This window comes from Rhinoderma darwinii, chromosome 5 (assembly GCF_050947455.1).
Source record: "Rhinoderma darwinii isolate aRhiDar2 chromosome 5, aRhiDar2.hap1, whole genome shotgun sequence".
NCBI lineage: Eukaryota > Metazoa > Chordata > Amphibia > Anura > Rhinodermatidae > Rhinoderma > Rhinoderma darwinii.
Window position 1 is genome coordinate 253,425,980 of NC_134691.1, and position 23,566 is coordinate 253,449,545.

At 43.6% G+C, this 23,566-nt stretch overlaps 1 long non-coding RNA gene across 4 annotated transcripts in view; it reads right to left on the minus strand.

Annotated features, from left to right (window-relative positions):
• LOC142652885 (uncharacterized) overlaps window positions 1–23,566 on the minus strand; it is a 91,752-nt gene that overhangs the window by 7,811 nt on the left and 60,375 nt on the right. Inside the window, exons 1-6 of one of the 4 annotated variants that reach the window (XR_012847967.1) lie at window positions 22,189–22,465; window positions 21,929–21,953; window positions 21,773–21,835; window positions 21,623–21,694; window positions 21,470–21,518; window positions 14,389–14,575 (exon numbers count right to left, since the gene is read on the minus strand). This is a non-coding gene — a long non-coding RNA (uncharacterized LOC142652885). Of the gene's footprint in view, window positions 1–14,388; window positions 14,576–21,405; window positions 21,519–21,622; window positions 21,695–21,772; window positions 21,836–21,928; window positions 21,954–22,188; window positions 22,466–23,566 lie in introns of those variants that run through there. The other 3 variants (XR_012847966.1, XR_012847969.1, XR_012847968.1) reach the window with 3 other exon arrangements.

A 23,566-nucleotide genomic window follows, 5' to 3' on the forward strand; every position in this document is an offset into this window, starting at 1 on the left:
TCGCGGGTGCGCATGAGTTTGCGGGTGCGCACGATCGGTCGCACGGGCGGCAGTGTTTGACGGCCCCCATGACGACCCCCATGCTACCCAGGGCCGCCATCAGGGGGGGTATTCGGGGTACTGATGTGAGAGGCCCGGCCAAACCTAATTGAAAGGGGGGCCCGCAGCTCACGACATTCTTTTGGTGAAAAAAACGGGCCCCATTGTAGGGGCCTGTTTTTTTTCTACCAAAGGCAAGTCGCGGCAGTTTTCCGGGCCCCCCTTTCAATTAGGTTTGGCCGGGCCTCTCACATCAGTACCCATAATACCCCCCCTGATGGCGGCCCTGGGTACCATGATATAGTGCTGGACGGAGTACCGTTAACAGGTGGTGCCACGGTAGGGGGGCCCAGAAAATTTAGCTGTAGGGGGCCCTGAAATTCCTGATGGCGGCCCTGACTTCATCCAATACTACTGTTTTTACTGAAGAGGACATTACGAGAATTTTAAGTGGAGCGGAGGGTAATGTGTCATTCTTGAGCATTCCTTCTACAACCGACATTAAAGGAACAGTGTCATCACCCAAAAAAATTTTCATATGTTCAAGATGTTAGTGCTTTATTAAAAACGTTTATATTTATTTGTGTGTTTGTGTTTTACTTTTTCTTATTTTTAGACTTTTTCTTCCCTATGGGGGCTGCCATTTTTTGTTCCATTTCTGTCTGTGTCGATTAACGACACATACAGACATGGAATACGGCAGCCACAGTCCCATAGGGACTGCGAACGGCTCCCGTCCCATTGACTTCAGTGTACGGCGTCTGTGTGGGAACTGCGCATGCGCCGCTCCCACACAGTCCAATTCGAAATTGGCGCCGTCCGGCGCCATTTTCCTGTGGACCGGAAGTCGCGGCCGGACAGTAATATTACTACTTCCGGTCGCGGCTTCCGGATTTGTGCACTTGGACCAGCGGCAGCAAACGGAGCGGACGGGCCGGAGGGAGCCGCGGCGGCAGGAGCAGGTAAGAGATTTCAATGTATGTTCGTGTTTGTGTGTGTTTACTACTGTATGTAAACCTACTACACTGTGTGTTAGCTCAAAAAATGGCGACACACAGTGTAGGAGGTTACACCGTTCAAACCCCTCGTTTATCCCGGCACTAGCCAAGACAGCAACAAGAGGACTCTGCCCAAACAGTGGTAAATATTTCCAGTCATCAGTTGTCTAATATGCAATTACAATTATTGTCTAAGGGGTTTCAGTTAGAGTTGGATGTACATAGATTTATTAGATCTATTAAATTAAAGGTATGGTTTGAGACACAACCTATTAATGCAGTAGTTCATGATACTCTCCCAATGTTGTCACTTAACAAACTGGGATTATTCAATAAAAGCTTATTTCAACCTCCTGTAACATCACATGCGATAGAAACTTTTAGAGAACTTGTGCAGAAAGATATTACCACACTTAGGACCCAAACATGTGATCATAGGTTCAAACAGCCAAACATGACTACTCTTGATATTGTGGCATTAGAGGAGTTGATCCAGAACCATGAACTCATAATAAAAACTGCTGATAAGGGCGGTGTAATGGATCTGCCAGGCACAGCTTCGCGGTTAACGCCCATAGATAATCAGTCTGCACCTGCTTCTATGTCTGTGAGACTGACTCCATCTTCCACCACTCAGGGTGGCATGCTTAGGAGTGGGAGAACTTATCACAGCCTGGCCAGACGGAGCTAGCTCCCGCCCTCTGTCTATTTATACCTGCCTTTCCTGTTCCTCCTTTGCTTGCGATTCTTTTTGTTTGGTTTCCTGGCCCTGCTGCAGCTTCTTGTACTATTGTCCTTGCTTCATATTGACCCCGGCTTGCTGACTACTTTCCTGCTCTGCGTTTGGTACCTCGTACACTCCTGGTTTGACTGAGCTTGTTTACTTCTCTTGTTGCTCACGGTGTTGCCGTGGGCAACTGCCCCTTTCTCCCCCTAGCTCTGTGTACCCTTGTCTGTTTGTCTGTCGTGCACTTATTGAGCGTAGGGACCGTCGCCTAGTTGTACCCCGTCGCCTAGGGCGGGTCGTTGAAAGTAGGCAGGGACTGAGTGGCGGGTAGATTAGGGCTCACTTGTCTGTATCCCCACCACCAGTCATTACATAATCACAAGCCCATACCTAGTCTACCCTGGTCCCTGACACCACTATGGACCCCCTTGAAACCCTGGCACAGCAAATGCAGGGTCTCTCCCTACAGGTCCAGGCCCTGGCTCAGAGGGTCAACCAGCCTGATGCTACCTTGGTAGTCCCCCTCACCTCTTGAACCCCACCTCAAGTTGCCCGACCGGTTCTCAGGGGACCGGAAGACTTTTTTCTCCTTTCGGGAGAGTTGTAGGCTCTATTTTCGTTTAAAGCCCCACTCCTCAGGTTCTGAGAGTCAGCGGGTGGGTATAATTATGTCCCGGTTCCAGGAAGGGCCCCAAGAATGGGCCTTCTCCTTGGCTCCTGACGCCCCTGAACTTTCCTCCGTTGATCTTTTCTTTTCTGCTCTCGGACTCATCTATGACGAGACTGACAAGACTGCTTTTGCCGAGAGTCAACTGGTGACCTTACGTCAGGGTAAGAGACCTGTTGAGGAGTATTGCTCTGACTTTAAGAAATTGGTGCGTAGCTTCTCGGTGGAATGACCCTGCCTTAAGGTGCCAGTTTAGGTTGGGTCTGTCGAACGCCCTGAAAGACCTGCTAGTTAGCTATCCCTCTTCTGACTCCCTAGACCAGGTTATGGCTTTAGCGGTACGACTTAACCGACGTCTCAGGGAACGACAACGTGAACGTTTGTGTTTTCTCCTCTGACTCCCCCATGATGCCTCCCGAGGTTCCGTTGCTTCGTTCCTCCCCGGAAGACTCGGAGGTACCTATGCAACTCGGGGCCTCCGTGTCCCCCCAACAACGTAGAGATTTCCGCAGGAAGAATGGTCTCTGCTTCTACTGTGGGGATGACAAGCATCAAGTGAACAACTGTCCTAAGCGTAAGAATGCAGCCGGAGAACTTCCGCGCCTAAGTGATCATCGGGGAGGTCACTTGGGCGCACAGGTATTTCCCGTAAATATGAAATGTAATAAAATCTTGCTTCCCTTTCAGGTCTCTTTTGGTGGTAGGTCTGCTACCGGCAGTGCCTTCGTGGATTCAGGGTCTTCTGCTAATATCATGTCTGTGGAATTTGCTATGTCTCTAGCTATGCCTTTGATTGATTTGCCTAAACCTGTCCCGGTAGTGGGTATCGACTCCACTCCTCTTGCTAATGGTTATTTTACACAGCATACCCCTGTTTTTGAACTCCTTGTTGGCTCCATGCATTTGGAGCAGTGCTCTGTACTGTTAATGCGGGGATTATCATCCGATTTGATTTTAGGCCTTCCCTGGTTGCAGTTGCATAATCCCACGTTTGACTGGAATTCTGGGGACCTTACCAAGTGAGGTAATAAATGCTTGACGTCATGTTTTTCTGTTAATTCTATTTCTCCCCCTGAGGTGGTGAACACGCTACCTGAGTTTGTTCAGGACTTCGCCGATGTTTTCTCTAAGGAGGCCTCCGAAGTGTTACCTCCTCATAGAGAATATGATTGCGCAATCAATCTGGTACCAGGAGCTAAGCTCCCTAAGGGTAGGATATTTAATCTCTCTTGTCCCGAACGTGAAGCCATGAGGGAGTATATCCAGGAATGCCTGGCCAAGGGTTACATTCGCCCCTCTACTTCTCCTGTAGGTGCTGGCTTCTTCTTCGTAGGGAAGAAGGATGGTGGTCTTAGGCCATGCATTGACTACCGAAGCTTGAATAAGGTCACTGTAAGGAACCAGTATCCCCTTCCTCTGATTCCTGATCTCTTTAATCAGGTTCAGGGGGCCCAATGGTTCTCTAAGTTTGATCTACGGGGGGCGTATAACCTTATCCGCATCAAAGAGGGGGATGAGTGGAAGACTGCGTTTTACACGCCCGAAGGTCATTTCGAATACCTCGTCATGCCCCTTTGGGTTGTGTAATGCTCCCGCGGTCTTCCAGAATTTCATAAATGAGATTTTAAGAGACTACCTGGGGTTATTTCTTGTAGTGTACCTTGATGACATACTTGTTTTTTCCAAGGACTGGTCCTCCCACATTGAGCATGTCAGGAAGGTGCTCCAGGTCCTTCGAGAAAACAAACTGTTTGCTAAGACCGAAAAATGTGTGTTTGGGGTGCAGGAGATACCATTTTTGGGCCAAATCCTCACTCCTCATGAATTCCGCATGGACCCCGCCAAGGTCCAGGCTGTGGCGGAATGGGTCCAACCTGCCTCCCTGAAGGCTTTACAGTGCTTCCTGGGGTTCGCTAATTATTACAGGAGGTTTATTGCTAACTTCTCGGTCATCGCTAAGCCTCTTACGGATCCCTCTCGCAAAGATGCTGATCTCCTCCACTGGCCTCCTGAGGCTGTCCAGGCTTTTGAGGTCCTTAAGAAGTGCTTTATCTCGGCCCCGGTGCTGGTTCAGCCCAACCAAATGGAGCCATTTATCGTGGAGGTTGACGCGTCCGAGGTGGGAGTGGGGGCTGACTTTTATTTTATGGTATATAATCCATTTCATTCCTGCATGAACCTCATCCCTGCTGTAGCTGCATTTCAAAAAGCTGAAACTTTTATTTTATGGTATATAATCCATTTCATTCCTGCATGAACCTCATCCCTGCTGTAGCTGCATTTCAAAAAGCTGAAACTTTTATTTTATGGTATATAATCCATTTCATTCCTGCATGAACCTCATCCCTGCTGTAGCTGCATTTCAAAAAGCTGAAACTTTTATTTTATGGTATATAATCCATTTAATTCCTGCATGAACCTCATCCCTGCTGTAGCTGCATTTCAAAAAGCTGAAACTTTTATTTTATGGTATATAACTCTGCTTTCCTGTCTTGCTATATAGTCTAATGTTATCTCAAAGTTTTGTCAAAGTGTTTGATCGTCGTTAAGTTTTATGATCATCCAGACCTGCTAGTTTGTTTGTTTATCTCTGCATAGCTTTTCACCTCATGTGTCTAGTTGATTTGATTAATAGCTGAACGAGCTTAATTAGGCCTAGATCTGAGCATCTACTCCCCTATAAATTTAGATGTAGCATATGGGGAAGGCACTCGTGCAGGGGGGCATGACGGCAGAAGTCATCTCTGTCTAAGTGTCATACTGTCAAAGTGTCCTGGCAGTTATACATGGCAGTTGCACAGGGTCAGTGACAGGTAAGCTGCATTACCAAACCAGACAAAGTATCCCACGCTCTCAATATTAGATTTCTAACTATCTGTAAACAAACATGTTTGCCACCGCTCTCATCATAATAGCTGCTCTTGGTTTTCAATCCTATCGCCCATTTAAGACTTGCCCAAAAACAGTCTACATCAGTCCCTCTCTCCTTGCCTCGCCCATGTACAGCTCCCATTCACTATTCACTTTCCTCAGTCAACTTAACCCATCTCATCCCACTGCCCAACATAAAAAACGCTCTCATAAATCACAGAACCATCTGCTGTCTCTCTCCATTCTCCTGCTACTAGCTGCAGGGGACATCTCTCCCAACCCTGGGCCTCCCTTTTCTTCTGCCAAGCTCAACCACTTACCTGCCACACATAGAAACCCTGCAAATCTTCTTGCCATTCCTTGTATGTCTTCTCCTGTCTCTTTTAACTGTGCTCTCTGGAACTCTCGGTCCGTGTGCAACAAACTCACCTTTATTCATGACTTATTCCTTTCTAACTCTCTCAACCTCCTGGCTCTTACAGAAACATGGCTACACCTGTCTGACACTGCTTCCCCTGCTGCTCTATCTTATGGTGGTCTCCAGTTCTCTCATGCCCCCAGAACTGAGAACAGGCAGGGTGGAGGAGTAGGTATACTTCTTTCCCCACACTGCACTTTCCAGGTCATTCCCCCGGTCCCCTCACTCACATTTCCCTCTTTTGAAGTCCACACCCTCAGACTCTTTCACCCTTTTCCCCTCCGAGTGGCAGTTGTCTACCGCCCACCGGGCTCACCCCGCCAATTCCTGGATCATTTTGCTGCCTGGCTTCCACAATTTCTATCCTCTGAAACACCCACTCTCATCATGGGTGACTTCAACATCCCCATTGATAACCCAATCTCCTCATCTGCCTCCGTTTCTATCTTTAACCTCGTCCCTCGGTCTGTCACAACTTACTAACTCTCCTACACATGAAGACGGGCATTCACTTGACCTGGTCTTCTTCCGGCTCTGCTCAGTTTCTGACTTTATTAACTCTCCTCTCCCGCTTTCTGACCACAATCTTCTCTGCTTTACTATCAAATATTCTCTGCCTCCTCAGGTCATCCCTACGTATCAGACATAAAGAAATCTACATGCCATTAACACTGTGAAACTCATAGACAGTCTACAGTCCTCATTGTCCCCTATCTCTTCCCTCTCCTGTCCCAATCTGGCTGCCAAGCTTTACAATAACACTCTCAAAAATGCATTGGATGAAGCAGCCCCCACTACACTCCGAACCACCCGACAAAGACGACGACAACCCTGGCACACGCCTCAATCCCGCTTTCTTCACCGGTGCTTGAGATGTGCCGAACGACTGTGGAGAAAATCGCATTTGGATGCAGATTTCCTCCATTACAAATTTATGCTCAAAACTTACAACTCTGCCCTTCACCGCGCCAAACAAGTCTACTTCACTTCTCTCATCTCCACACTATCTAATAATCCAAAACGCCTCTTTGATACTTTTCACTCCCTCCTTAGTCCTAAAGTGCAGACGCCAATCACAGATCTCAGTGCTGAAGACCTGGCCAATTATTTTAAAGTTAAAATTGACAACATCCGGCATGATATTATCTCCCAGTCCCCTAGTAACATCGATCCCCTTCCCCCCCGCACTCCCTCTTCTTCACTCTCAGCATTTGACCCAATAACTGAAGAAGAAGTCTCGAGGCTCCTCTCTTCTTCTCGTCCTACTACCTGCCCTAGTGATCCTGTCCCCTCACACCTCCTCCAGTCCCTCTCCCCAGCTGTCACTAGTCACCTCACTAAAATATTTAACCTCTCTCTTTCCTCTGGTATCTTTCCCTCCGCTTTTAAACATGCCATTATAAACCCATTATTGAAAAAACCAACACTTGACCCATCCAGCGCTGCCAACTACCGACCAGTCTCTAATCTTCCCTTCATCTCCAAACTCCTGGAACGCTTGGTCTACTCTCGCCTTATCCGCTATCTCTCTGCTAACTCCATTCTTGACCCCTTACAATCTGGTTTCCGCACTCTACACTCCACAGAAACTGCCCTTACTAAAGTCTCAAATGATCTCTTGGCGGCTAAATCGGACGGTAAATCCTCTCTCCTGATTCTTTTGGATCTCTCTGCAGCCTTTGACACTGTAGACCACAAACTCCTACTTAACATGCTCCACTCTATTGGGCTCAAGGACGCGGCTCTCTCTTGGTTTTCCTCCTATCTCTCTGACCGCTCATTCAGTGTGTCATTTGCTGGTTCCACCTCTTCTCCTCTTCCCCTTGATATCGGGGTTCCTCAGGGATCAGTCCTAGGTCCGCTCCTCTTTTCTCTCTACACAGCTCCTATTGGACAAACCATCAGCAGATTTGGCTTCCAGTACCATCTCTACGCTTATGACACCCAATTATATACCTCTTCCCGTGACATCACCCCTGCTCTAATACAGAACACCAGTGATTGTCTGTCCGCTGTCTCTAACATCATGTCCTCTCTCTATCTGAAACTGAATCTTTCTAAAACTGAGCTCCTTGTGTTCCCACCATCTACTAACCTCCCTAAACCTGATGTCTCCATCTCTGTGTGTGGCACTATCATAACTCCTAAGCAGCACGCCCGCTGTCTCGGGGTTATTTTTGACTCAGATCTTTCCTTTACTCCTCACATACAATCACTTTCACGCTCCTGTCATTTTCACCTCAAAAACATCTCCAGAATCCGCTCTTTTCTTACGGAGGAAACTGCCAAAACTCTCATTGTTGCTCTGATTCACTCTCGTCTTGACTACTGTAACTCATTACTAGTCGGTCTTCCCCTCACTAAACTCTCCCCTCTCCAATCTATCCTCAATGCAGCAACCAGGCTCATCTTTATGACCAACCGCTACACCAACGCCTCTACCCTCTGCCAGTCACTGCACTGGTTGCCCATCCCCTTCCGAATAAAATTCAAACTTATTACTCTCACCCACAAAGCTCTCCACAGTGCTGCACCTCCTTACATCTCCTCCCTCATCTCTGTCTACCACCCTACTCGGGCTCTACGTTCTGCCAACGACCTTAGATTAAAATCCTCCATAATCCGAACCTCCCACTACCGTCTCCAGGATTTCTCTCGTGCTGCACCCGTCCTCTGGAATGCGCTACCCCAGACAATCAGATTAATTCCCAATATCCACAGTTTTAAACGTGCCCTGAAAACACATCTATTTAGACAGGCCTATAACATTCCCTAATCTGACTCCTTTCCATGGCCCTCCATTTAGATTAGTCATCAGAATAAGATTCCCTCACACTCCTTCTCTTCATGTCCGTCATACACGGATACCGGCTGGTGAACGGCTCATGCAGCTTTATGTTACCACCGCATGTGTATAAAAATGGCCGGACTATTGTACAGAACAAACACTGTTACACTTTGTGTCTCCCTTATGTCCTCATAGATTGTAAGCTCTTGCGAGCAGGGTCCTCACTCCCCAGGTTTGAATTGTAAATGAACTTTGTCACTATGTAATGTCTGATATTGTTTGTTTCATGTTCCCTCTAAATTGTAAAGTGCTGCGTAATATGTTGGCGCTATATAAATAAAGATTATTATTATTATTATTATTATTATTATCTCCGTCCCTGTGCCTACTTCTCCAGGAAGTTTTCACCCACTGAGAGTAACTATGATATTGGCAACCGCGAACTCTTAGCCATTAAATGGGCATTTGAAGAGTGGCGCCACTTCCTGGAGGGGGCTAGGCACCAGGTAACGGTCCTTACCGACCACAAGAATCTGGTTTTCCTAGAATCTGCCCGGAGGCTAAACCCGAGACAAGCTCGTTGGGCGTTATTTTTTACCAGATTCAACTTTGTGGTTACCTATAGGGCTGGGTCTAAAAATGTTAAGGCTGATGCACTGTCACGTAGCTTCATGGCCAGCCCTCCTTCGGGGGAAGATCCTGCTTGTATTTTGCCTCCAGGTTTAATCATTTCCGCTATTGATTCTGATTTAGTCTCTGAAATTGCGGCTGATCAAGGTTCAGCTCCTGGGAGCCTTCCTGAGAACAAGCTGTTTGTTCCCCTGCAATTCCGGCTAAGGGTACTTAGGGAAAATCATGACTCTGCACTATCTGGCCATCCAGGCATCCGGGGTACCAAGCACCTCATTGCCAGAAACTATTGGTGGCCTGGGTTGCCTAAAGACGTTAAGGCCTACGTCGCCGCTTGTGAAGTTTGTGCTAGGTCCAAGACTCCCAGGTCCCGACCAGCGGGCTTACTATGTTCTTTGCCCATTCCCCAGAGACCTTGGACCCATATCTCCATGGATTTTATCACCGATTTGCCTCCATCTCAAGGCAAGTCGGTGGTGTGGGTTGTAGTAGACCGCTTCAGTAAGATGTGCCACTTTGTGCCCCTCAAAAAACTACCCAATGCTAAGACGTTAGCTACCTTGTTTGTCAAACACATCCTGCGTCTCCATGGGGTCCCTGTCAATATTGTTTCTGATAGAGGGGTACAATTTGTTTCATTGTTTTGGAGAGCCTTCTGTAAAAAGTTGGAGATTGATCTGTCCTTCTCCTCTGCCTTCCATCCTGAAACTAATGGCCAAACTGAGAGGACTAATCAGTCTCTAGAACAATATTTAAGGTGTTTTATCTCTGACTGTCAATATGATTGGGTCTCATTCATTCCCCTCGCCGAATTTTTACTTAATAACCGGGTCAGTAACTCGTCAGGGGTCTCCCCCTTTTTCTGTAATTTTGGGTTTAATCCACGGTTCTCTTCCGTTTCACCTGGTAGTTCCAACAATCCCGAGGTAGAGGTCGTTCATCGAGAACTGTGCACAGTCTGGGCTCAGGTTCAGAAGAACCTAGAGGCGTCCCAGAGCATACAAAAAACTCAGGCAGATAGAAAACGTTCTGCTAACCCCTTGTTTATGGTCGGGGATCTGGTGTGGCTATCGTCTAAAAATTTGCGCCTGAAGGTCCCGTTCAAGAAGTTTGCTCCCCGGTTTATAGGGCCGTACAAGGTCATTGAAGTCCTCAATCCTGTCTCCTTCCGACTGGAGTTGCCCCCATCTTTTCGAGTACACGACGTGTTCCATGCCTCCCTCCTTAAACGCTGCTCCATGTCCTTGGCTCCCTCGAGGAAACCTCCGGTCCCTGTTCTCACCCCTGAGGGGGCAGAATTCGAGGTGGCCAAGATTGTGGACAGCAGGATGGTCCAAGGCTCCCTCCAGTACCTGGTCCATTGGAGAGGATACGGGCCTGAGGAGAGGACTTGGGTACCCGCTCGGGATGTTCACGCTGGGATATTGGTCAGGAGGTTTCACCTTATTTTCCCCAGTAAACCAGGTCCACTTAGAAAGGGTCCGGTGGCCCCTCATAAAAGGGGGTACTGTAAAGGATCTGCCAGGCACAGCTTCGGGGTTAACGCCCATAGATAATCAGTCTGCACCTGCTTCTATGTCTGTGAGACTGACTCCATCTTCCACCACTCAGGGTGGCAGGCTTAGGAGTGGTAGAACCTATCACAGCCTGGCCAGACGAAGCTAGCTCCCGCCCTCTGTCTATTTATACCTGCCTTTCCTGTTCCTCCTTTGCTTGTGATTCTTTTTGTTTGGTTTCCTGGCCCTGCTGCAGCTTCTTGTACTATTGTCCTTGCTTCATATTGACCCCGGCTTGCTGACTACTCTCCTGCTCTGCGTTTGGTACCTCGTACACTCCTGGTTTGACTCGGCTTGTTTACTTCTCTTGTTGCTCACCGTGTTGCCGTGGGCAACTGCCCCTTTCTCCGCCTAGCTCTGTGTACCCTTGTCTGTTTGTCTGTCGTGCACTTATTGAGCGTAGGGACCGTCGCCCAGTTGTACCCCGTCGCCTAGGGCGGGTCGTTGCAAGTAGGCAGGGACTGAGTGGCGGGTAGATTAGGGCTCACTTGTCTGTCTCCCCACCCCCCGTCATTACAGGCGGAGCAATCGTGGTTATGGATTCAGACATGTACATGAGAGAATGCTATAGACAACTATCAGACACCAATGTATATAGAATATTAAAATGTGATCCTAGACAAGATATTACAAATAAAATCACTTCACTTATTAAGTCAGCATTGGACGAAGATATTATTGATCAAATGCTATATCAATTTCTCATTGTAGAATTTCCTGTCACTCCTTGTTTGTACTTATTGCCAAAAATCCACAAAAATTTAACAAACCCCCCACGTCGCCCCATTTTGTCTGGTTGGGGTTCATTAATGAGTAACATCTCCATCTTTGTAGACAAAGTGTTAAGAAATTTTGATATTAATTCTAAATCTTATATTAGAGACACCACTGATTTTTTGCAAAAACTAAGATCGGTAGATTTACCAGAGGGATCTATCTTGGTCTCCTTTGATGTCACTTCCCTTTATACATCCATTAGTCATAACAAAGGACTAGAGGCTGAAAGACGTAAATTAATGACTTCAAATTATGACATCACTTCATGCGAGTTTATTATGTCTTTGTTGGAACTCATTTTGACTTCTAACTATTTTTTATTTAATGATAGTTATTATATTCAACTAAAAGGAACAGCCATGGGGTCCAACATGGCTCCAACCTATGCCAATATTTTTATGGACATCATGGAGGAGATGTCGGTCTATGTGTTACACCACTTCTCACATGTTTTGAGGTGGTGGCGATACATAGATGACATCTTCCTCATTTGGACCGATACTGTTACTACACTAATCGACTTTCACCAATTCCTTAACTCCTTGGATGAGGACATCCAGTTTACTATGACACATTCTATGGACAACATCCAATTTTTGGATGTTACAGTTTTGATTGACAACAATACACTTATAACGAAAATGTATACTAAAGAGACCGACCGGAACACCTTATTAAGATTTGACGGTTGTCATCCGAAGAATATGGTCAAATTTTTGCCATATAGTTAAATGATTAGGGCCAAACGTAATACTGACAGACAGGAAGATTTGGACATATCATTAGACATCATGACTGGGAATTTTCTGCAGAGAGGTTACCCTAAATCACTATTGCTGACACATAAGAAGAATATTTTTAATACAGCAAGGGACAGTTTGCTACAGCCTGTAAAATCTTCCACACATAGAAAGCAAAAACGTATTCCTTTTATCTCGACTTACAATGATATAAGTGGAGATCTTTCCAAAATTGTGAATAGACATTGGCCAATAATCAGTAATAGCTTTGGTCACATTGCTGAATTGAACAACAATCCGCTTATGTCCTATAGACGTTCACAAAATCTTCGTGACAGACTGGTGAGAACTAGAATGCCCGAACAAAAAAAAGGGTCACAATCCATTCTTAAGCCTCTAAAACCTGGTAATATTCCGTGCTATAGATGCGTTAATTGCTCTTTGATGTGTAGAGGTGATACCTTTAGACATCCAGTTACTGGTCAACAGTTCAAAATTAGACACAATTTCACCTGTGACTCGGACTGGGTCATTTATGTTCTATGGTGTCCCTGCGGCCTCTTATATGTGGGGGAGACTCCCTTTGCCTTCAAAACTCGTTTAAATAATCATCGCTTCTCGATACGTAAAAAGAAACTTGACTTGCCTGTAGCTAAGCATTTCTCGGAATACGGTCATAATGAAAGGGACCTAACATTCATGATCTTGGATCATATCCCACCATTACAATTTGGCGGTTACCGACATATGGTTCTACATAAAAAAGAATTGAGGTGGATATTCCTATTAAACACATTGAAACCCTTTGGCCTCAAAGTAGAATTTGCTGTAGATAGGATAGCCATATGATGCTTTCATGTCTCTGTTCCTTCTTTTAGGTTCTCTGATGTTCTCTTCTTTATAATGATTGATGACACATTAATGTTTACATTCTTTTAATAAGGATTTATTTGTCAATGTTTGATGAATACTAATGTTTATACATTTTTTGTATTCTTTCAGATCTGAATACCATTTCCAACAGAACTTCGGAATCTCTTCCACTATTTTCAATAATAAAGTTATTGTGAAATTGATACTTGGCATGGCTATGTTATGTTCTTTTGGTCCTAATTATATTAATAAAATATGTATATTATTTAACGGAGTTTTTTCTAGTCTCCTATTCTTGGTTTTAAGTGATGTTGAGATATTATAGTATTAAGTATATATTCTTCATTGCGATACGATGTCGCTGATGTGACATTTTTGGTCCGTTACATGGGTGAGGTTGACGGGACATCCTGTGCACGTGAAGACGTTGCCAAGGGATTCTGGAAACCTTGGGAATCGTTCTCAAGCCAAGAGCAGGAACAGCCCTCTACGTGACGTCTTGTTTAACGCATGCACACTCACTCCCGGAAGAAGCCGAGAACTATGATCAGCATGGAAGAAGTGAGGGGATCCACTGAACGGTGAGCCGAATTAAGAAATTAAGAAATGATCAAATAGTTTTTAATATTTAAAATGTTTTGCACCTGCACTTCTATTGATTGGCAGTTAGCCAATTATATTGTATTTAAATTTTTATACAGTACGGGAATATGCCCTTATAATCGTTTGTACACAAAGTACACAAGAAAAGTGTGCTCAACACGTTGATGTCTTTTCACTGCATTGTTTGCATTTGAATCCAGAGAATTATGCAATATTGAATTGTTATTGCTTTATTATACAATTTTGTAAACCATGTATTTATATGTGCACTGTTCACTGAGATGTATTGCTTGAGAAAGGCCCCATTGAGTAGTGTTGAAACGTCGCAAGGGGTGATTAAAGTGATCCTATCTATCACTGAATTTGGAGTGCTGTCTTGTCTTTTGGATTTTTTGCTGACATTTTTTGGGACACTGGTCGTGTGTCTGAACAAGAACTTGTGCACCCGATACTTTAAACGGTGCTGCTTCTACTTTGTTTTATATATATATATATATATATATATATATATATATATATATATATATACAGTGTTTGTATGTATGTATATATATATATATATATATATATATATATATACATACACATTTACTTGCCTTGACGATACAACGGCTATTACAATAGTAGGTTGATTAACAATTTGTAATAAATTCAAGTTGTATTTATGCAAATAGTTGCATCAAACATTGAGCTATACATACCACATTTCTTCCCCATAGCGTCAGGTCTTCCAAGTTGTCCACAATGTTTCCGCTGACCTCCTTCCAGCGCCGATGGGTAGCGATATAATCACTATGCAGTGGATCAGACTGATCCCACCATGGTGCTCTTTGTTGTTTATGTGCGGGCACAATCTTTCTCATCTTCCCTGGCAGAACGTGTTGTACCCTAAAACAAAAGGAGAGAGAAACAGTTAGCAAAAATATGTTAACAATTGTACAATTTTTTTTTTTTACATTATAGCAATTTTGAACCCGGACCTACAGTATGCATTGAGGTACAAGGCAGTAAACTAGTTAAGGACAATATAAAAAAGGTGGAATAGTAAAGGACTATTCTTCCTGCTGATCTGGAGAAATGAATCATACCCAGCCGTTAAGGGTAAGTATGGAGCAGGCTCACGGGCTGATCTCGATCCACACTCAGCGGGTGACGGCTGTGTTATAGCGCCGACACCTCACTGCAACGGGCGGAATCAAAGATCACTTTGATTCCGCCCGTTTAACACATTAAATGTCTTTAGCGACCGCGGCATTTAAATTCTTAGAATCAGGGGGAGACCCCTCAAACATGCCATCGCGCACCCCCTGCGATGGGATCATCCGGTGATCATGGTTGTCATGGCAGCCTGGGGGCCTAACGAATGACCCCAGGTCTGCCATCCTTGTACTCCTTTCAAGCCCTGCCTCCGCAGGGCTTGAAAGGAGACTGTCAAGATCACCGATATACTGTAATACATTAGTATTGCATAATGTCATGCAAGTGATCCAATGATCGCCGGTTCAAGTCCCTTAGGGGGACTAATAAAAAAAGTAAGAAACAGTTGAATAAAGTGTTTTATAATGTTCCCCAAAAAATAAATTAAAAGTAAAAAAAAAAATTCACATTTTTCCCTAAAGTAATGTTAAAAAAAATAAAAGTTAACATAACTGGTATCGCCGCGTACATAAAAGTCCGAACTATCACAACATAGCTTTGCTTAACTTGCTCTGTGTACACTGTAAAAAAGTATATGTATAAAAGATGCAAATTGCTGCTTTTTGGTCATTTTAGCTATCCAAAAAAATTGAATAAATAGGGATCAAAAAGTCGAAAGTACCCTAAAATGGTATCAGTGATCGCCCCACAAAATTTAAGCCCTCACAACACTAAATTGATGGAAATATAATGAAGTTATGGCTCTTGGAATGTGGCGACACAAAACATTTTTTTTATTAGCAAAAAGTTAGAATTTTTTTAAAAGTGGTAAAACATGAAACAAAATGTATACATTTCGTCGTACTCGTATCAACCTGTAGAATAAAGTGAATGTGTGTGAATGGACGCCGTAAAAATAAAACCCCCCCAAAAAATGGTGTAATCGCTGTTCTTTGCCCATTTTACCCGACAAATAATTTTTTGCAGGTTCCCAGTACATTATGCGGTACAATAAATGGTGCCATGAAAAACTACAACTTGTCCTGCAAAAAACAAGACCTCATGGCTATGGTGACGAAGAAATAAATAAGTTATGGCTTTTGGAAAGCGGGGAGGAAAAAACAAAAATGAAAAAAACTCAAATTGGCCTAGTCTTTAACCCCTTCCCGACATTTGCCGTACATGTACGTCATGGAAAGCATTGACTTCCCGCATCTTGCCGTACATGTACGCCGAATGTTTGGGACCGGCTCAGAATCTGAGCCGGTGCCATCATCACCGGATCTCAGCTGTATCTTACAGCTGACATCCGGCTGTAACGGCGGGGACCGAAATTAGCTTCGATCCCCGCCATTAACCCCTTAAGTGCAGCGCTCAAACGCGATCGCTGCACTTAAGGTGTTTGCAGCTCATCGGAACCCCAGTAATGAAATTGCCTGGGTTCCGGTGGCTGCAATGGCAACCGGAGGCCTAATACTGGCCTCCTGGTCTGCCTAGCATCGAAGCCGGTCAAGATCCGCCCGGCGGCGGAGCCTGATCGGCTTCCGTAGCTGCCGGCAAGATGGCGCCGGGTCAGGAGCTGATCCGGCGTCATCAGCGGTGGAAGTCAGCTGTACTGTACAGCTGACATCCACCTGTAACGGCAGGAACCGGAGCTAGCTCCGATCCCTGCCATTAACCCCTTCGATGCAGCAATCGAAAGCGATTGCTGCATCGTAGCGGTTACTAGCAGATCGCCAGCCCTGACAGGCAATCAGGACTGGCGACTGCTGTTATGGCAACAGGAGACACAATGGTCTCCTGCTCTGCCATTACGGAAGCCGATTTAGGCCCCGCCGGGAGGCGAAGCCTAATCGGCTTGCTTTCAGTGAATGACTGACAGATCTAATACATTGCACAACATAGGTAGTGCAATGTATTAGAAAAAAAAAAATCTGACCGTTGGACCTTCAAGTACCCTAGTGGGACTTGAGAAAAAGTGTAAAAAAAGTATAAAAAAGTGTAAAAAAAAGTGCAAATAATGAAAGTTTGAAAACAATAAAAGTTTCAAGTAATCAAATAAAACACAATCCCCCTTTTACTCTTATCAAGTCCTTTATTATTGAAAAATAATAATAAACCATATGTATTTGGTATCGGCGCGACCGTAACGACCTGAGGTATCAAAATATTATATTATTTATTGCACGCGGTGAACAGCGTAAAAAAACCCGTAAAAAACGTTACCAGAGTTTCTGTTTTTTAGTCACTTTGCCCTACAAATGTTAGAATAAAAAGTGATCAAAAAGTCGCACGTATCCAAAAATGGTACCTATAAAAACTATAGCTCGTCCCGCAAAAAACAAGCCCTCATACACCTCCGTCGACAAAAAAATTAAAACGTTATGGTTCTCACAAATTGGCGACAGAAAAAATACATTCTTTTTACAAAAGTAATTTTATTGTGCAAAAAGTTGTAAAACATAAAAAAGTGCTATAAATTAGGTATCACCGGAATCGTACTGACCCACAGAATAAAGTTAACATGTAGTTTATAATGCGTGGTGAACGCTGTATAAAAAAAAACCAAAAAAAGCTGTGCCAGAATTGCGTTTTTTTGTTTACCTGGCATCCCAAAAAATAGGATAAAGGTGATCAAAAAGTTGCATGTACCCCAAAATGGTACCAATAATAACTACAGCTCGTCCCGCAACAAACCAGCCCTCATACCGCTACGTCTATGAAAAATAAAATTAGTTATGGCACCAATAAGTCAGGAAATAAAAAAATATGCAGTTGTGCCCGAGGGGAACATTTCTTCTGTTTGAAGAGGCGATTTATCAAGGACCTAAAATTAGGGAACCAGGAAAGGGAGGGCCCAAACATATCTGCTGGAAGCGACGGTGCCCGTATTATACCAGGACAACACTTCCTAGCAAAATTCCCCAAACTACAAAGGCGCGGAATGTAATAATGGCGCGGGGATAATAAAAGGACGCCATATATCAGTGCGACACCGGCCTGTGCAGAAAGGATTGTGTCACAGCGTAACACACATCTATGGATTATTTTATTGTTTTTTTTTACCCCATTATTATACCACCTGACTATGCCCCTTATATACTCCGCCCGGCTTACATATGCCCTACATTATAAACGGAAACACCAGTAAGACTCCAAACAAAACTACTACCAAGCAAAATCCACGCTCCAAAAGCCAAATGGCATTTCCTCCCATCTGAACCCTACAGCGTGCCCAAACAGCAGTTTCCTTCCACATATATGGCACAGTCATACCCGGGAGAACCCTTTTAGCAATTTTTGGGGTGTGTGTCTCCAGTGGCATAAGCTGGGCACGACATATTTGCCACTGAATGGCATATCTAGGGAAAAATATAAATTTTTAATTTGCACCATCCACAGCGCATTCATTTATGGAAAAGACCTGTGGGGTGAAAATGCTCACTACACCCCTTAATAAATGCCTTGAGGGGTGCAGTTTCCATAATGGGGTCACTTCTCAGGGGTTTATTTTTATTATTTCACATCTGAGCCTCTGCAGTTGTGAACCAATACTTTGTTAATCGCCAAATTAGGCCTCAATTTTACATGGTACGCTTTCACTCCTGAGCCTGGTCGACTGTCCAGGCAAGAGATTAGGGCCACATGTAGGGTGTTTCTAAAACCAGGAAACCCAGCATAATAATTAGAGGGCTGTCTTGTTATGGTGGCACAAGCCGGGCACCACATATTGTCCACATATCTGTGGAAAAAATCCCATTTTCACTCTGCAACATCGAGTTCACACTAATTTCTACAAAACACCTGCAGGGTTAAAATGCTCACTACACCCCTAGGTAAATGCATTGAGGGGTGTAGTTTCCAAAATTGGGTCACTTCTGGGGGGTTTCCACTGTTTTGGGCCCACAGGCGCCCAAAAACCAATCCAGCAACATCTGCACTCCAAATGGCGGTCCTTCCCTTCTGAGCCCTGCCGTGTGCCCAAACAGCAGTTTATGACCACATATGGGGTATTGCCGTACTCGGTAGAAATTGCTTTACAAATGTTGGGTTCTTTTTTTTCCTTTATTTGTTGCGAAAATGAAAAAATTTGCGCTAAAGCTAAGTCTTATTGAAGAAAAAGGATTGTTTTTATTTTCACTGCCCAATTCTAATAAATTCTATGAAACATCTGTGGGTTCAAAATGCTCACTACGCCCCTAGATGAATTCCTCAAGAGGTGTAGTTTCCCAAATGGTGTCACTTTTTGGGCGTTTTCATTGTTTTTTCCCCTCAGGGGCTTTGCAAATGTGACATGGCCTCCGCAAACCATTCCTGCTCAATGTGATCTCCAAAAGCCAAATAGCGCTCTTTCCCTTCTAAGCCACGCCGTGTCTCCAAACAGCCGTTTATTACCTGTGGGGCATTGTTTTACTCGGGAGAAATTGCTTTACAAATTTTGTGGTGCTTTTTCTCCTTCAGTCCTTGTGGAAATGAGTAAAAATAAGCTAAACCTACATTTTCTTTGAAAAAATGTTGATTTTTATTTTCAGGGCCTACTTCCAATAATTTCTGCAAAAAACCTGTGGGGTCAAATCGCTCACTATACCCCTAGATAATTTCCTCAATGGGTGTAGTCTCCAAAATGGGGTCACTTGTGGGGGGTTTCCACTGTTTTGTCTCCTCAGGGACTTCGTAAATGTGACATGGCCTCCGCAAACCATTCCTGCTAAACTTGAGCTCCAAAAGCCAAATAGCGCTCTTTCCCTTCTCAGCCCTGCCGTGTCTCCAAACAACCGTTTATTACCACATGTGGGGTATTGTTTTACTCGGAAGAGATTGGTTTACAAATTTTACGGTGCTTTTTCTCCTTCAGTCCTTGTGGAAATGAGAAAAAATTAGCTAAACCTACATTTTCTTTGAAAAAATTTAGATTGTCATTTTCAGGGCCTATTTCCAATAATTTATGCAAAAAACCTGTTGGGTCAAAACGCTCACTATACCCCTAGATAATTTCCTCAATGGGTGTAGTTTCCAAAATGGGGTCACTTGTGGGGGGTTTCCACTGTTTTGTCCCCTCAGGGGCTTTGCAAATGCGATATTACCTCCGCAAACCATTCCTGCTAAACTTGAGCTCCAAAAGCCAAATAGCGCTCTTTCCCTTCTCAGCCCTGCCGTGTCTCCAAACAACCGTTTATTACCACATGTGAGGTATTGTTTTACTCGGGAGAAATTGCTTTACAAATTTTACAGTGCTTTTTCTCCTTTAGTCCTTGTGGAAATGAGAAAAAAAATCGCTAAACCTACATTTTCTTTGAAGAAATGTTGATTTTAATTTTCACGGCCTACTTCCAATAATTTCTGTAAAAAAACTGTGCGGTCAAAATGCTCACTGTACCCCTAGATAATTTCCATGAGGTGTGTAGTTTCCCAGATGGGGTCAGTTTTGGGGGATTTTGACTGTTTTGGTACTGCAAGAGCCCTTCAAACCTGACATGGTGCCTAAAATCTATTCTAACAAAAATAAGGCCCCAAAATCCACTAGGTGTTCCTTTGCTTCTGAGGCCGGTGCTTCAGTCCAGTAGCACACTACGGCCACATGTGGGATATTTCCTAAAACTGCAGAAACTGGGCAACAAATATTGAGTTGCATTTCTCTGGTAAAACCTTCTGTGTTATAAAAAAAATTGTACTAAAAATGTATTTCTGCAAAAAAATATGAAATTTGTAAATTTCACCTCTACTTTGCTTTAATTCCTGTGACATGTGTAAAGGGTTAAGACATTTTCTAAATGCTGTTTTGAATACTTTGAGGGGTGAAGTTTTTAAAATGGGGTTACTTTTTGGGGGTTTCTAATATATAAGGCCCTCAAAACCACTTCACAACTGAACTGGCCCCTGTAAAAATGGCCTTTTGAAATTTTCTTGAAAATGTGAGAAATTGCTGCTAAAGTTCTAAGCCTTGTAACGTCATAGAAAAATAAAAGGATGTTCAAAAAACGATGCCAATCTAAAGTAGACATATGGGGGATGTTAATTAGCAACAATTTTGTGTGGTATAACTGCCTGTCTTACAAGCAGATACATTTAAATTGAGAAAAATGCTAATTTTTGCAATTTTTCGCTAAATTTTGGTGTTTTTCACAATTAAATACTGAACATATCGAGCAAATTTTGCCAGTAACTTAAAGTCCAATGTGTCACGAGAAAACAATCTCAGAATCGCTTGGATAGGTGAAAGCATTCCGGAGTTATTACCACATAAAGTGACATGTCAGATTTGAAAAATGAGGCTCGGTCAGGAAGGTCAAAAGTGGCTAAAGAGGAAAGGGGTTAAGGGGTTAATACAGTTTGTGGCTTTAGTGTTGGTCTTGCTGTATTCAGCCCCTTGTTTTAGGGAGAAAATTTTACACATTGCAAGGAGTGGATGTACAGGATCTGTACCTCTTCAGCCGCATAGTACTATCTAGCAGAGCATTCAATGAACGACCTGCACGATCTTTAGCTCATAGAGTTTGACTTGTGTTACATTTTCCTTAAGCAAAGTAGTGGTAATGTGGGGTAACAAACGAAATAATTTTGGAAAATAACATTCAGTCTACTTTTATTAAAATTATAAATTAATAATTAGCCGTTTGCATCCACTACGTGCTCCACGTCGATGACCTAATTTCCTGGTGGAAGATGCAAATCTCATCCTTTGTTGTGTTTCTTCCTTTAAATAAAATAAAAAGAGTACTTTTATATTATATTTTATATTTAAGATGTTATGGATTGGACAAGCCCTTTAAATTTATTTTTTCATTCATATATACTCACCTCTCACTCAATCTGGCTAGTTGTGGTGCTCCCCTCAATTGGTTTATAAACCATCGGTTCTTGTTCAACAGTCTAACCAAAAGTATAAAAACAAAATAATTTCAATCACAAATTTCCAAGAAGAAAAAGAAAATAGATTAAAATACTTACTTTGTCTATTCCAAACTCTGTCCCACGGTTGCTAACCTCTATATCTCTAGAAGATGTTTACTCCTAGATATAAAAATGTAATTGAAATTCTAAACATCTTTGATGATTAATTCCCAAGCACAGAAAAATGTATTAATTACAACTATTGGTCTTAACCTTGTTTGGGCATCACTGTCCTTTCCTGTGGAAGACAAAATATTTACAATGTAAAGAAAAATATGTATATTTTATGGCCAGAACAAACTAGACCCAAGAAAAAAAAAGCCTCCAATGATTGTAAAAAATTATGAGCGGTAAGATTGAGGCTAGGCTGGGGTGACGTCTTCGTGGAAGATTGTAATTCCTGTGTTCAAAAAGCTATTTTGATTTTAAACAGACACAACAAATCAGACCATAGAAAACATCACTACATTTACCTTTAAAAATATATGGCTTGGTGCTGCCTGGTGATCTTGCAAGCTGTATGACGGGCTTGCTGTTGGTCTGTCGGACTTCCTCTTTCAAAAGAATGCCTGAATGATGCCCAGTGGGCAATGGTAGATAGAATAGCCTTTGCAGGAAGAACATAGGGTGCGTCCTCTAAATTATTACTACCTCGAGCAAGCCAACACAATATGCACAACACTCACGCATTCAGAAGGCCACATCAAATCAGGCACCACACCAGATCCGAGGTTCAAAATATTATACAACAAAAAGGTCTTAAAAATTCAGACCCCCAGACCACCTAAACTGACATTAGATCAAACCCCATAAAATCAGTTAACAGGCCCAAAACAAAGGAGACCATAAAGGCTCTATATAAAGACCCCAGGCCACCTACATTCAGACCCCAGACCAGTTCTACAGCAGCAGTCTGCGCTATTTTTTCAGTAAAAAAACTAAAACCTGACGTAAAACATACTTTCGTTTTTTTCCAATGAAGTATATAAATGACAGATACACCACGCCCATGGTTTTACGAACTGTTAAATACGTGTACAATACATTAATTTCAATAAGGGATGATGCAGGCTCAGGAAGAGTGCAATATACAGCTGGGACCCTGCTGCAATGGTCGGGATAGGGATCCCGGCTGTTTAACCCCTCAGATGCTGTGGTCAATGCGGACCGGTCATCTAAGTGATTTTACAGAGGGAGTTGGCTCACTCTGTAAGCCCATCAGCGTCCCTGGTGATCGCAGGAGAGCCGATGGGTTGCCATACCAGCTGGGAGCCTAACAATAGCCCCATGTCTGCCATGTACAAGAGTCTTATAGACCCTGCTTAAAGGGGTTTTCCACATTCTGACAACTGATGAGCTATCCAACAGATAGGTCATCAGTATATGATCGGTGCGAGTCCGAAACCCGGGCACGGGACGATATCGCTGGAAGCAGATGGCTCCTGTCAAAGAATAGTGGCCGAGCTGCAGTACTGCAGCTCTGCTCCTATTCAAGTGATAAAGAGCAGAGCTGCAGTTCTGCCGAATGGCCGCTATGCAGTGGTCGGAGCCATCTGCTTCCGGCTCCAACTACTGCATACCGTTCCAAACATCCGGTGCACGGAGGCAGCCGGAGTAGCGAATCGGTGCGGGGTCCGGTTGTTGGACATGCACCGATCTCCGGCGGATAGGTCATCAGTTGTCAAAGAGTGGAAAACCCCTTTAAGGCAGTATAATTATGCCAGTACTGACCTGCATAATACCCTGCAATTTATATTTAAAAAAAAACGTAAAATAAAGGTCAAATAAAGTGTTTCGAGAAATAAAAACAAATTCTTAGTCAAAAAATACACAAAAAACTTTTTTCCCTTG